Source organism: Nomascus leucogenys, chromosome 11 (assembly GCF_006542625.1).
Source record: "Nomascus leucogenys isolate Asia chromosome 11, Asia_NLE_v1, whole genome shotgun sequence".
Taxonomy (NCBI): domain Eukaryota; kingdom Metazoa; phylum Chordata; class Mammalia; order Primates; family Hylobatidae; genus Nomascus; species Nomascus leucogenys.
The window spans coordinates 24,461,465-24,474,844 of record NC_044391.1 but is presented as its reverse complement, the minus strand read 5'-3'; the positions used below and the strand labels follow the sequence as shown (position 1 = coordinate 24,474,844).

Below are 13,380 nucleotides of genomic sequence, written 5' to 3'. Positions count from 1 at the left end.
TACATTTGATAGTCTCATAATATTTTGAAAATTAAAAATCGTATCTGGCAGGTGTGATTGAGCATGATATTAAAAGAGAACATCATGACATTCTTCAATTACTCAAGAGAAAGTAGCATTTTCTACCTATATCCATTATATCTGGGATCATCTCGGCTTTCCAAAATGGTAAGCAGTATGCTTGTAATTAAAACATAAAGGATGACTTAATGACAATTTAAGTATCTATGCAAAAAACAGCATTAACTGATGTGGAATCTCCTTTGCTATTAAAGCTTACAGACACTTTCTAATACGTCATATAAACATTTTTGCATTATCTTTTAAAATTAAAACACGATTTATTAATTTTTTACAACTAAAGCCATACGTAAGGGATTTCCTGGCCAAAAATAAAAATAGTAATGCATTTTCTAAATATCACATGCTCTTTGTAGAGATTTTGGAAAACAAAATTAAGGAAAAAATAAAAATCATCTGCACTTTCACTTTCGAAAGATAGCTATTCTCAATATTCTAGCACATTTTATTTCAATTTTTAAAAACTTTTTGTTTTGTAAGAACATTACTTACAGAAAAGTTATAAAAATAGAAAAATACAGTTGCTTTAATGGTCAAAACCAAGAAGTTAACATTGGTACAATACTATTAATTAAATTACAGACATTATTCAAATTTCACCAATTTGTCTTTTAATGTTATGTTTATGTTCCAGGGTCCTAGTCAGGATCTCACATCTCATTTAGTTGTGATGTCTCTACAGTTTCCACTGATCTGTTACATCAGATACAACAGACACTTCTGAAGAGTCCTGCTCAGCTATTTTGTAGAATTTCCATCAGTTTGGTTCTATTTGATGTTTCTCATAATTAGATTGAGATTATGCATTTTTGGCAAGAATACTACAGAAGTGATGTGCCCCTCTCAGTGTATCATGTCAATATATGTATATCATGTATGATGTCAATATATTTGATTATTGGTTATATTGACCTGGATCACTTTCTAAAAGTGGTGTCTCCCAGTTTTCTCTACTCTAAATTTACTTTATTTCTTTTTCAATTAATAAATATTTTGTAAGAGTTACTTTCAAATGCAAATATTATTTCTCCTCAAACTTTTACCCAACAATTTCAGTATTCATTAATGGTGTTCTAATGGTGATTTTCTATTTCCCTCATTCCTTTTTTACTTATTAATTGGAATCTTTTTCTAAAGAAGAGCTGCCTCTTCTCCTACATTTATGTATCTACTCAAATACTTATCTTTATCACTATGGCACCACAGATATTTATTTTATTCTATGGATTATAATCCAATTATATTTTTTCCTTTTGTAAATTTTTCTAGCTTTGGGTATTGGGATCTTTTCCATTTGGCTCCTGTGCCCTTTCAACATGCCCTATTCTTTTTTGAGCACTGTCGTACTTCCTGCTGCTGCATGCGGCTAAAGTCTTATCTTGTATATTTTCTGTGCCAGCCCTGGAATCAACTATATCTCCAAGGAGTTCTGGTTCCTTTTATTAGATAATGGTATTAGAAACAAAAATCTGGGTGATAGGTGTGCTTACTACTAACAGAGTGTCACTACTTTTAGTACCTGTCAGTGAACATGGTTTCAGAATACATATATTATACTGGTTATTGTATACACATATGTCTAAGTTTATGTCTGTATTTATCTTTAAAAACGATGAATTCATATTGATATCTACAATTCCAATCCAATACTGCAGGGTTTATTCTAGCTATCCCTTTTCTTATATATAACTTCTTTCTATTATAGACAAAGAGAAAACTGACTCTCATTGTCTTCAATATATGCATGTATTTTTTTTCAACCCTAGCATACAAAGAAAATACCTTCTGAAATATGAATCTGTACTCATTTGGGAACAAATTTACTAAGGAAAGTATATTATTTATGTGCAGTTCTTTTTGTCTTTAGCCTCATACTATTCAATCAAAATATTGCTTTCCAAAATAACTTAGGTTAGTTCTTCTTTTACACCTCCTATAGTGTTCTGTTACTCATTTTTAATACAGTTAGATACGTTTGCTACAGTTTCTATTCTATTTGGGGTTCTTCCCAGGCCTGGTGCATTTTAAAACCTTTATGTAACATATAATTCAGTATTTGTATGTAGTGTCCCTGTTCAGATTCCTCTGTGTTTCAGCCTTCTCATCACAGGGCCCAGAGGCCAGGTGTTGAGGTATACGTGGGAAGCCTATAGACATGTCTTATCTCTCTTTCTGTGTTCCTGCCCCATGATCAGTAGTCGCTAGGTTTTTAAAATGTATGGTTTGTATGCATACACATTTTTTTCTGAGTTCTTTATACAACAGTTCAAGTAATTAGCATGGAAAATCTATTTCATGAAAACTCCTTCTCCAGAGTTTGTTTCCCCAGAGCTAAATTCTGGTGGATGGGAATAATATACACTTTGTAGTTCAAAAAGTTCAGGGAACTGAGGATCCCAAAACCTTCCTAGATACAGCTGAAGTTTTGAGCCTTTACTTTAGTCATCAGGTAGCAATGTAGTAAATATGATTCAAGAATGACTGTTCAGTTCTGCTCAACAGCTATAGGAGATCTAAAATGCCAGGCTTTTGCTTAGTAGTAAGACTGCAGAATCCTTAAAGAACTCCAAACTCTCTTGTTCCATACTGTGGACGATCTTTCATCCCACATGTGAAGTTTTGACATCTGTGGCAGCCATGACTGAATGCAACCCAGGACTTCTTTTTGATATCTGTTAACTACACTTCAAGTATCTGTATAACCAAATAATTCATTGATCTTAAATGAAAAGAGTCTCAGATTTTCCTGTTCTCCTTTGTATTCCTGATACTCTTTAATTTTGGAGCAAAATTTCTAGTTTTAAAGTTGAAACGACTAAAGAATTCAGCCAGTTTACAGCTTCAAAAATAAATGATATGCAGAAGATAAGGATGTCTTGTGGTAGTAGAATAATAGAATCTTCCCACTGAAATGTACAGTTTCCTCCATTGAATTGTGAAGGGCAGATGGTAGAAGAAAAAAAAAAGATAAGAGTGATGCTGTCTACCCACTTTTTTTCCCTAAGGAAAGTGTTGAAGATGTTTCAAAAATAATAGGAAAAAATATTCAATTTTATCTCCATGCAAGAATTCTTATTTTAGATTAGCAGGAAATGGCTTTCTATCAAAAGTAATAGGAAAAAATAATATTCAATTTTATCTCCATGCAGGAATCCTTATTTTAGATTAGTAGGAAATGGCTTGCTACCACACTGAAAAGTCTCTTCTTGGCCAAACATCAAAGTCTGGAGCCAGAGATGTAAGCAGAAATGGGGCGGAAAGAGCTCACATGTTAAATCAATCAGCCTTGATTTGAATCAACCTTCCATCAATTACCAGCTAAGTGACTTTAAAAAAGTCACTTAGTCTCTCTGGCTTTCTATTTCCCCATCTGGAAAGTAACACATACCTCACAGGTTGTTATTAGGAACAAATAAAAAATTTGTGTCAAGATGCGTGGCACATAATAGGTTTTCTATAAATGTTAATTGAATCAGAAAATAGCCTTGGTTCAACATATTTTGCCTTTAAGCCAACGACAATGATAGCATTTCGTGCATATTGATTTCATTGCCTGACTACTTAGGCAATGTTATTGAACTTACAGTGTTGTGACATTGTTACACAGGAGAAGCAAACGTTGTCTCCGATGGATGGCAGCTCACACTCTAGAGCTAACACTTCATATACAATCACAGATGAAAGGAATGACTTGCTAATGTCTGTAGCAAATTTCTGGCCAAATATTTGATGTTGAATGTTATTCTCCAGGTGGGAAGGAGCACAATCTTAGCTTGACCCCTCAAATAAAGCCCCTTTTTAAGAAAAAGCAAATTCTCCTTAGGGAATTTTCTCAAGAATGCTTCTTGTTTCATGTCCAATGGCTTTTTTTTTTTTTTTTTAAGCTTGCAATTTCTGGAAAAAGCTGTACAATATCAAAACGCATTTCATTTAATAAAGCATTTATCTGCACGTTTAAAAGTCAGATTACTTTATGGAAAGTTACCATATGATTTAAACTTTCTTAGTTAAATCTCATTAGTAATGAATCCATATCATTAATACAATTTCATATGTATTAACCTATAATATAGTAACTATGTAATTTATTATGTAGACTGAGACACTTCGGAGAGTGAAAGTGGGCTTTATTAATTATTATCCTGAGGTCATAATGTGAGCATAAGTGGGGCCACATAGGGACAGCCTTGGACAAAAAATGTTTACTAGGCCTACTACTGACACCTAAGAGGACTGCTCACAAGGTACTGTGGAAGGAAGTAGGACTGTTTAGATTCAGCAGAAGCATATTGTGATTATTTTTCTTCCTGAATTGGGAGATTTGCATGCCACTTTCATTTCAGCATTAACTGTTATTCCAAGAAAAACTCTGTACACTTAAGTTGTCCTCAAATTTTAAGGCAGGAACAGAATTCCTGCATTGATGGCATGTACTTGGATTTATTACTTGCTAATGCATTAACAACAGTAAGTCAATTTATCACTATTAGATTTGAGCTTCATTATATGGTACCTGTTTCACCAAAAAGGGCACATTGCTTTTAGCAAGATATGTTGTTAAAAGGGATGTCTGGGCTTTTAAATGAAGTCTGAAGGGAAACAAAGTTGCCTATTTATATATTATATTCTATAGGTATTTCTGCTTAAGTATTATTTACAATATACAGTATATATTTTAATCTATTGAATTTACATTAGGTGTGGTAGAAGTCGTTTTAATACACTGCAATATTTTCTGTCAGGCAATTTGCTTAATAACATAACAACATAAATTACAATCTTCAGTACTTGCTATTATAAGTAATTCACAGCTACTTAAAACTTTTGATAATAGCATGTCCCCCTATTCAGGGACCAGGCAAGATATATTTATTTCATCTGTGTCTGTCTTTTCCAAGATTTCTATGTTCATTCTGACAATTCACCATCTAGCTACATCTTCCAGCCAGTATATTACTAACACTCTGAAATATTTAAAGAAAAAACTAAATGGTTGAATTAAAATACAAATCTAATTAATAAGTTTGAGTTGTTTTTGGATTAAAACCAGACTCTAGGTAATATTTAACACATTTATTCCCAATTACATTTGTAAACACATTTTCTCTTTATATAATTAATTCATTTTATAATCCAAAAAATATTTTTAAACTATTTACTATGGAGCACTATTCCCATTTTTGGGATGTCAATGTAAGATGTGCCTTGTCTCAAAGAGTTGACTCTAATACTTTCATTATTTAGAACAAGGTAACAGAATAAGAATTATGACTATATATTTGCATTATATGTGCTCAGGGTTCAGAAAAAAATGTGTAAAATATGCAAATTCTAAAATTATTTTGAGTCTAGCTACTTAAAAGGTCAAATAAGTGTTTTCCTCTCGAGAGCTAATGGAGATGGAGAAAAATCCAACAAACAAAAAGGTGCAATTTGGCCCTACATTCATTAGCTTCTCCACACACTGTCACCTACCCAGACAAGAGGAGATACTTACCCAATGTTCCAGGGGCTACCTGAATGAGTACATTTCCCAAAGAGGCAATCCTGTTTTCTGCTAGTATTTAATTATTTCTTTGTCTCCCCTCTATTAAACAAAGGTCTTGGTGAATATTCTTTGCAAAATCTACTCATTTCCCTCTTTCATGAATGTTAGATTGTACAAAATTTTATTGCAGAGTAAAATATCTTTAATGCAAATACTCTAATGTAACACATTTTGTATGAAGTATTGTGAGTTTAGGTATTTCATTTACAAAGAGCCACTGACTAAAAACACTTAGCAATTGATACTCTCTCTGTGAAGACCAAAAAAGGCATATAGAAATTCATCAAATTAATAAATATTTGGGTAATTATGACTTATCCAAGATTGATTTCAAATAGTATACATTGTTTTCTGCAATTCAATTTTGAAATTTATAGCTAAATTCAATGAGACCGAGTAGGGCATTTGAAATCATCATAAACCAGGTGAGAAAAGAACAAATTGTCATCTCCAGAATCTTGAAGAATCAAGGATAAAGAGACTAAAAATTAAACATATGAATAATTCAAATAGCCACAAATAAAGAATATAGAAATATATGGCGTGTGAGATTGCACTGACTGTTGTAAACTGAAATCAGTACAAAAATACTTACACGAAGTCAGTATGTGTTCAGGTGAATACCTTATGGATTATAATTTGGGTTTCTTCTGCTTTTCCAAAAAAAAAAGCAGGTCATAAATGAATCTTTCTCTCCTAGGGGAAAAGTCCAGCATCTATGTCTCCTTCCTAATTATTCATATCTGCCAGCATACAGTAGAAAAATGTGAGTTTACTTGTTAAATGGATAGTTTGAGAGTGACTACCAAGTTACAATTATTTACTAGACAGGGAGCAATCTTTAAGGAAGCAACACTTTCCCCAGGGAAGCCAGATCCTTCCCAAAGCTGTTCATTGTTGGACTACCCTGTTACAAAAGAATCACATATTTCTTCTGTCTGTGTTATTAACAAATTGATAAATGAACTCAAAAGTCAGAGAGTGATAAAACAGAAATTTCATTAAAACTGGATTAGAGCATTTCCTTGGACCCAAGAACAAAAATGTGCCTCTCATTCTTCCTCCTCTTGCTCCTCACTTTTCACCCAGTGAAGGGCAAAGTCATTGGGCAACCAGTGAAACAAGCATTTCACATCTTAATCTGCCTATTGCAAGCCAATAGTTTTTGTTCTTTTGCTATCATACCAATTAGATAAATCATGCTGTTAGAGAAAAGTAGCTGTTTCTATCTCATCCTTCACAGAAGAGTGAAGTCACTGGTGAACGGATAGGGAAGAATGTGAGAAGAAAAGATGGTCATATTCATAGACATTGAGAAGAACACAGATCCCCTAAAATATGTATAATACTCATAAGCATCAAAAACTTCTTCAATTACATTTGTCTACGTTGTACTCATCTCCACCTTCTTTGAACTTTATATATATGTGTGTGTGTGTGTGTGTGTGTGTATAAGTGTATATACTTTCTTTGAACTTTGTGTAAGTTCTCCCTCCTTGATAATAGATTATAAATTTCAAAAGAAAGACAGTGTAGTGTGACAAAAGCATGTGGGCTTTAGATTCTTAGATAATTGGGTGCACATACCAGTTCTGCAACTTACCAGGTATATAAGTCCTCGGCTAAGTTACATTTGAGGCTGTCTTTTCATCTATAAAATGGGCCTAACTCAGGATTATTATAAAGCATGCAAATAATGATGCATACAAAACATGTATTGAATAGCCCTTTAGACACATTGATGTTCATGTTTTTCCCGCAGAAGAAGGCATTTGTTATCTATTTTGAACTCTGCACAAAGCATGATCTTCTGCACATTGTTAAGAAAGTCAAATGTCTTAATGAATATTAAGTTCCTACTTCCCTGCCTTGATAAGTCACTACAAATTAGATAATACTTTTGTATGTATGGTTTCGAAATATTTATACAGTTTGGTGTTTGGATATTCTTGTCTAGTAAATTAGAAAAAAAATCTACTTTTAAAATCAGGTGTATTTCTGTAAGACAATGCCAACGCTTTTGCAATTCTTTCTAAAAATAATTGAAGACTTGTTAATAAATTATATTTGGTTAGTTATGTTTGCTAATGTTTAGAAATTGCATAAATCATCAAGAGAGTGATTATGCTAAATTTGAAGTGGATGTGGTAGGAGTAGTACGGAGGAAGGGAGCTCATAACCAAATTGAAATATTTGTGAATTGAATGTGCTCATTATTATGTTAAGAAAATGGAAGGATAAAATGAGATGTCATTTTAACATCCCACATGAAACAAACAATTAATTTAACATATTCTGGTTAGAATGTGTCAAATGAGTTTCTGCCAGAAGTAAATTTGGTTGTTCCCTTTATGGGCAAAGAAACACACTCAATGGAAATGCTCATTGTTACTTTGGGTTTTCAAAATACATTGTGATAACTGCAGAGATGTCACAAATAGAACTGGATTCTATTATTCTGATGGTTTATATAATAAATCATATGGAATTACATTTACTGAAGTGAGAAATGCAGTACTTAATCATATATGAATAACAGAGCCATTTTTATCCTCTAATACAAAATATTTTTTTAAGAAATTGCTAAAGATTTCAAAATAGACAGTTTGAATTGTTAGTAGACTTCATAACATAAAGCTCATTTCAGCCTTTCAAAAGAGATATAAAATCTAGTTTTAGTTTCTTAACAATTATAAAGAGAAAAAACCTGTCATTTACATATTCTAAATTTTTCCTTTCAGTCTTATTAATTCTTAGATCTCTTCCTATGAGATTGATCCCAGTAATATCACACAATGCAGGAATTTCACAACTAAAGTTGATGGCCCTATATTAAGGGTTTCTTAATAGTGAGGTAGTTAAATACAATATGGTATACTCTTGTAGTATGATGATTACCACTATTATAAATAACTGTGACCACCAAACCACATTGGATCAATTAGAACAAAAGTGTTACCAGACTGTGAATACCTACTGTAATATTGAGTGAGTAAGGTGCAGGAGATTCTTTAAGAGATTATGAAGATGGGATGGAAATCTAAAGCATTCCAGAAGTTGCCATATGGTTTGAGAATATAGATATGTATTCATTAAAAGTACCTTACAGAATTGTATGAATCATTCTTCCTGTTACTGAGAAGTAACAAACAGAATTACCATAAGAGGAATTGCTACCATAGTGGAATGGCAGTGAATGAAAAATAGTTTCCATTGCTTAAAGCTTCCTAATTCATAGGCATATTCTTTGTAAGTCTGTATCTATTACTCTTACAATGTCCACACAAAATGGAACATGGTTAAAAACAGTATATTTAGAAGCATAAGAAACATCTCATTTAGGATGCTTTAGATTAAAACAGAAGAACCAACTCCAGATGGTCCAAATATAACCCAAAGCCCAGAAGTAGAAAAGTCCCAGGGAAGGTTGATTCAGTGGTCCAAGGATGCTACCAAAGATTCTGTTTTTTTCCCCCCGTATTGCTAAGCTGCCAATCCTTTGGGTTGACATCCAGATAACCCTATCATACTAATATATCCTAAAGAAGTCTGCACAAACTAATTGTGACATTCCTAAAAGGAACTAAAGGACTAGAAGATAGTATATTCCCCTATCTCCCACCAAAAAAAAAGAGCAATTTTTCCTGGTACCTCCATCAGACTTTCAAGTGACATTGGCTAGAATTGCATTATATGCTTATTTCTAAAACAAGCACTAGAAAAGGAAATGGCATGACCTTCATTTGCTTAAAAGAATCAAGATTTGCCCCCTGCAAGTAAAGAGAGCTCTATGATAGAAGCAATATATACATACCAGGTTTTAATTCTATTTAAATATTGTTCAAATTCATTAAAAGTGTTTCATGTATGAGCCAAAATTTGCATTTTTCAGAACAAAAACATGCATCTCTCAGTTTATATTCTTTCATTGTTTTAAATGTTAAATATAAATAAAAACTCAAAGCAAGCACTTCTTGGAAGAGAAGAGGGATGATATGAAGAGTTGAGAAGCATCTCATTCTCTCTGCTTCTTTTACTTGGGACCAATCAATCAGTTCTCCATAGGAGAGATGTAGATTCTTTGTAAATATCAGAATCATATCTGTAATTTTAGTGATTCCAGGTAGCTTAAGTGACTTCTTAAGCTCAGTGACCACCATTAATATTCCCCTGAAGGCTATTTTGACCCTGTCCACTTTTAAAAAATGGCTTCATTTTTGCTAATCATAAGATAAGTACTTAGTCAGTGGTGGCTGAGGAAGTCAGAGTGGTGGGAGCAGTCTACTCCAGGTTCAGACTTAAGAGTACACATGGTCTGTAAAAAATTTAAAAGCAATAAGAAAACTAAGTAAAGGTTTATCTTGTTTTCTTATCACTATCCACCAGAAATATTTTAAATGTTGGTAATAAAGTACTTCTCTTAGAAATAATTATTTATTGATTTCATTTCTAAATTGCTTTGGTTACTGCTGAGTTTCAATAATATATTTTAAGCTTCAAATTAGCATATTTTTATTACTTATACTTTCATAAATGTTGTATTTTACACAGAAATTAATGCAGAGAACTCCCAGTTGGACAATCAGTTCCAGACTCCACAGACACCAGGACACACACTCTATTCAAGAATCTGTTTGTGATGGTTCAGAAGTTTTCAAGCTTGCTTTGGGTACAAATTGTATTTCCAACACTTCTAGCCCTATGTATTCCTGTCAATGATATTATACTTATAAATACAAACATGTCCTTATTATGGATGAAGAAATAGATTAATTAAAATTGTATAGATTATATATTAGCATATGATATTATACATCATTATAAAAACGAAGAAATAGGACTTGAGCTTTTTTTCAATTTTGCCACTGTTAAAGTCACTTGAGTCTTTATCTTTGGGAACTAGCATTCACAAAATGGTGAATACTGACTCTTATCCTGATTTGCTACAAGCAACTAGTCTAGAATGAGCAGTATAATTATTAGCACTACACTCTTTCTATGCTTCACACACTACAGAAGTTTCCAGAATCTTCATCTTCAAGTCTGTAATTCCTCAAAGTACATGGATCAACATTTAGGCTTCTGGAGGCCAGAAATGAACGAGGCAGTGCAAAAAGGACCATAATTCACAGTCAACCAGCCAACATGTGTAGCTCTGGGCAAGTGTTATTATATTCACTGGATGTTAACAGGATTTCTAGTTAGATTGAGAGATGAGAAACTCTTTAAAAAGCTCATTCTCTTTGGTAGAATGGTTTGTTTTCCTTTGGATAGATACTCAGTAATGGGATTGCTGGGCTGAGTGGTAGTTCTGTTTTAAATTAGTTGAGAAATCTCCAAACTGACTTCCATAGTGGCAGAACTAATTTACATTCCTACCAACTATGTGTAAGTGTTCTCTTTTCTCTGCAGCCTCTCCAGCATCTGTTATTTTTTGACTTTTTAATAATAGCCATTTTGACTGATGTGCAATCTCATGGTATCTCATTGTGGTTTTGCTTTGCATTTATCTAGTAATTACTGATTATGAGCATTTTTTATATGTTTCTTGGCCGCTTGAATGGCTTCTTTGGAGAAGTGTCTGTTCACATCCTTTACTCACCTTTTAATTGGGTTATTTGTTTTTTTGCGTATCGATTTAAGTTCCTTAAAGATCCTGGAAGTTACATGCACTCATATGTTCGTCGCAGTGCTATTCACAATAACAAGGACATGGAATCAACTGAGGTGCCCTTCAGCAGTGGACTGGATAAAGAAAATGTAGTATATATATGCCATGGAATATTACATAGCCATAAAAACGAATGAAATCATATCCTTTGCAGCAACATGCACGCAGCTGGAGGTCATATTCCTAATCGAATTAATGCAGGAACAGAAAACCAAATACTGCATGTTCTTACTTATAAGTGGGAGCTAAACACTGAGTGCACATAGACATAAAAATGGGAACAACAGGCACTGTAGAAGAGGGAAGGGAGGAAGGAAGTTATGGGCTGAAAAACTAGCTATTAGGTACTATGCTCACTACTTGGGTGAGAAATTCATATCCCGAACCTCAGCATCATGCAATATAACCATGTAACAAATCTGCACATGTAACCCCTGAATCTAAAATAAAAGTTGAAATTGTTTTTATTTTTGTATTATTTATTTATTTTTATTTTTATTTACTTATTTTTTGAGATAGAGTCTCGCTCTGCCACCCATGCTAGAGTGCAGTGGCACGATCTCGGCTTACTGCAACCTCCACCTCCTGAGTTTAAGTGATTCTCCTGGCTCAGCCTCCTGAGTAGCTGGGAATACAGGCACACAGCATCAAGCCCAGCTAATTTTTGTATTTTTAGTAGAGACGGGGTTTCACCATGTTGGTTGGAGGCTGAGGCCGGCGGATCACCTGAGGTCAGGAGTTTGAAATTGTCTTTAAAAAGTATGTTTTGATATAAGCCTTTTTTCAATTTTTCTTTTTAAGTCTAATTCTTGACAGAGCAACAGAAACAAATAAAGTAGAAGCCCAAAAGGAAATTTGTCATTACTAAAACCAGCCAGGCTCAGGTGACTTTTCTTGTCCATTCAGATGGGAGCTTAAGTTAACAAAAATATCTTTAACAAATTGAAGACAACTTAAAGATCAGTTTATTTATTCATTCAACAAATATTTATTAACTGGCTGCCACATATCCATCATTGTTCTACATTCTGCAGATATAGTAGTCAATTAAGTTCCTTCCCTCAGTGAGGACTTAACTTTGAGTGGAGAGAACAAAATTAGACAAATAAAATATATAGTTTGTCAAATGATAAGTGCTATGAAAAAAATGACTACAGGATTCAGCATGCATGTATACTGACTTGCTCTTTAAATTTTAAGAGTTATAGGAAATGTCTACTGTATTAGTTTTCTTCTCATACTGCTATAAAGACATACCTGAGACTGGGTAATTTATACAGAAAAGAGGTTTAACCAGCTCATGGTTCTTGGGGCTATACAGGCTTCTGCTTCTGTGGAGGCCTCAGGAAACTTACAACCATGGTGGAATGCGAAATGGAAGTAGACAGGAGAGAGTTTCAGTTTTAGTCTTAAAAGAAAAAAAATACATCTCTAACTAACCCTGGTCCTTGTGTTGGCAATAACTACTCCTTTTGACTGGTTGGGGAATGAGCATCTTTGACATGGGCTTGATGAAGTCATGGCCAATGTTAACTTTAAATAAGTTTGAAACTATTGTTTATACTAGATCAAATAAATTGCAGAGGATTTTTTTCCAACCATCACATAAATGCATAGAATTGAAAGTAAGTTTCATTTCCAATAAGGAGTCTAATGTATCCACTTTTAATTATAGCCAAGATGTTTATAATCTTATTTGACGTTCTGTGCTGTGAACTGTTGGGAATCTATTAGCTCAGTATTTTGAATTTCAGATAATGTATCCTGTGTTTTTTTTTTTTAAATAAAGGTTTATCTTACCATTAAATTACGGAAGCTTTGAACCCTGTATGTAAAGAAATAAACTCAAGTCTTAGGAATTTATCTTAGTAACTGGTGATTTTCGGTTTATATTATTAAACATTACTTGACAGTTTTCTACCAGCTTTCAAGAGATTCAACTTAGTTTCACCTTTGTTTATTGTGAAACTGGACTTCCAGGCTCATCAGAGTTGGTTTGCACAGTTCAGCTATAGTTTCAGACTATGGGTAAATGTAGAAAAACACTAAAACAAAGACTATTTTTTTTTGTAACATGGTT

The 13,380-nt window shown here is 33.3% G+C and overlaps 1 protein-coding gene across 2 annotated transcripts in view; it reads left to right on the top strand.

Moving 5' to 3' along the window:
* Positions 1–13,111, top strand: part of BET1 (Bet1 golgi vesicular membrane trafficking protein) — a 52,469-nt gene extending 39,358 nt beyond the window's left edge. The window contains exons 6-7 of one of the 2 annotated variants that reach the window (XM_030822095.1): positions 3,231–3,319; positions 10,181–13,111. The gene's annotated coding sequence lies outside the window, so the exon portion shown is untranslated. The remainder of the gene's footprint in view (positions 1–3,230; positions 3,320–10,180) is intronic. The other variant, XR_004032245.1, reaches the window with a different exon arrangement.
* The last annotated feature ends 269 nt before the right edge of the window (positions 13,112–13,380 follow it).